Raw genomic sequence first — 2,807 nt, forward strand, 5'->3', positions numbered from 1 at the left:
CCCTTGTGCACAAAGCAAGCTCCATGTATGCAGGCTTGACAAAGTTTGGAGTAGAAGAACTCAAATGAACTGCATAGAACCCTGACCTCAATCCCATTGGTCACCTTTAAAATGAACTGGAATGCAGAGTGCAAAATTAAAAAGCACTACAACTGCTGAAAGCTACCACCAGCTAATAAAGCATCTTTTGATGAGCCTGAATCCCTTTATTCATTCATTCAATTCATTCATTTTCTACCGCTTATCCGAAACTTCTCGGGTCACGGGGAGCCTGTGCCTATCTCAGGCGTCATCGAGCATCAAAGCAGGATACACCCTGGACTCAGTTGAATCCCTTCAGTGTATAGAAAAACCAAAAGGGTTGGATATGCTGTTCCAAAACATTTAGAATGATATGTTCAACAAGTGCATATGCTTGTAATGGCCAGGTGTTTACATACCTTCTGACAAACGGTGTGTGATTTTGTGGATCTTTATCTGTGTATTTGTTCATATATATTCCCAGACAGCATATACTCTGTACAGTAGTAAACTATTTTCTGTAGTAGTAAGTAATCGGTTATTTTATGGTCATTTCCATGTTTCATCATCGTTCTAAATGTGCACCCAAATATATGGTGTAAGGCGCGTTAAGACTTGGCTTCAGACAAAACACTTGAATATTATACGGGTTAAAAGCAGTCTCCAATGACATTTATCCCACTATTGTACCATGTTTTGTTTCTGATCATTCGTTGGAGACTTGCAGTCCTGCACCATTTGTCACTGTCAGCTGTCAGCTCTGTGGTTAGATTGTATTCCAGTTCATTTTGGATCAAAATATCTGCATCTGTTGTCACCTACATGTACTATTATGTCTATGGAGCCACTCAGTCAACTGTCTACAATGCAGAGGATTAAAACCTGGACAGTGTTAATGGGAAGTTATTTAAACCAGTGCCTTCTGTCTGAGACTTATACATAGTGTATCTCTATTAAAAGTCATGTAGCAAATGTATTATATTGTAATTTTGTTCTGTCTGGTAACTGTCTGGTATTTGACATGGTCTTGTTTCCTCTTATAAAAGTTTACTGTTTACTGAAATATTTCATAGTAAAGATGACAGTAAGAAGGTTTTACTTCTTGGTAAATGTGACAAGATTGGCTTTTCTGTGTCACTTTATGATAACTATGTCACTACTGTTGTTGTACTGTGGTACTTCTTGGTAAATATGTCATTACTGTTGTTGTTCTGTGGTACTTCTTGGTAAATATGTCATTACTGTTGTTGTACTGTGGTACTTCTTGGTAAATATGTCATTACTGTTGTTGTACTGTGGTACTTCCTGGTAAATATGTCATTACTGTTGTTGTACTGTGGTACTTCTTGGTAAATATGTCATTACTGTTGTTGTACTGTGGTACTTCCTGGTAAATATGTCATTACTGTTGTTGTACTGTGGTACTTCTTGGTAAATATGTCATTACTGTTGTTGTACTGTGGTACTTCTTGGTAAATATGTCATTACTGTTGTTGTACTGTGGTACTTCTTGGTAAATATGTCATTACTGTTGTTGTACTGTGGTACTTCTTGGTAAATATGTCATTACTGTTGTTGTACTGTGGTACTTCTTGGTAAATATGTCATTACTGTTGTTGTACTGTGGTACTTCTTGGTAAATATGTCATTACTGTTGTTGCACTGTGGTACTTCCTGGTAAATATGTCATTACTGTTGTTGTTCTGTGGTACTTCCTGGTAAAAATGTAATTACTGTTGTTGTACTGTGGTACTTCCTGGTAAATATGTCATTACTGTTGTTGTACTGTGGTACATTTTAGTAAATATCTCTCTCTCTCCCACTCCCCCCTCCCATTCTTTCTCCCACTCACTCATGCTCTCTCTCTCCCTCTCTCCCTCCCACTCTCTCTCCCACTCTCTCGCTTTCTCTCTCACCCCCCTCTCTCTCCCTCTCTCACCCCCTCTCTCCCACTCTCTCTCCCACTCTCTCGCTTTCTCTCTCTCTCTCACCCCCTCTCTCACTCACTCACTCTCTCTCTCAAAACAAAACCAAAACCAGAAATACTCACCTGTGACTGTAATAAACAAATGAAATTCCTTCAATACATGCTAAATAAATTCCTCCTAACAAATCCATCACCACATAAGTGGTTATAGGTACTAATTTGTAATGCATATTATTTTATCTGGATATTTTTTGCCTTAGATTATGTAGAGTTTAGGTGCATTAGCTGTTAATATAGAAGCAATAATGTATTATCATTTTTCAGCATTCAACTATGCTGTGGTACAAAATCTATTTCTTTCAAACCTTATAAAATAAAAATGTTACTATAGTACTGTACACATAGATCATGACATGATTTGTTGACTTCTAGCAACTTTTTGTAGTTTCCTATAGCTACATTTCCTTGTTTTTCAATTTCTGTGATCAGTTCTTTGTTATAATTCTAATCGATGCAATCAAAATGCTAATCAAAACAATTCAGTTGTATATGTCTGTGATGGACATACAGTATACCTCGTGCTTAGTGTTGCATCTGCACATCTGGAATTATGCGACTGAGTGGCCTGTGCTCGTGCACTCTTTTCTTTTTTTTTGCACAAAACATGACGACATGCGGGTAATTTCTGTGCAATCAATGAATGTTCTGTTTCTGCTTATGCACATGTTAAAGCTAATGAAGACGCATTCAGATCGCCTTTAGGACCCGGAGGCTGACACTAGATGGGGGTGGGAGGGAGGGAGAGAGAGAGAGAGAGAGAGAGAGAGAGAGAGAGAGAGAGAGAGAGAGAGAGAGAGAA

This window comes from Tachysurus fulvidraco, chromosome 19 (assembly GCF_022655615.1).
Source record: "Tachysurus fulvidraco isolate hzauxx_2018 chromosome 19, HZAU_PFXX_2.0, whole genome shotgun sequence".
Classification (NCBI taxonomy): Eukaryota; Metazoa; Chordata; class Actinopteri; order Siluriformes; family Bagridae; genus Tachysurus; species Tachysurus fulvidraco.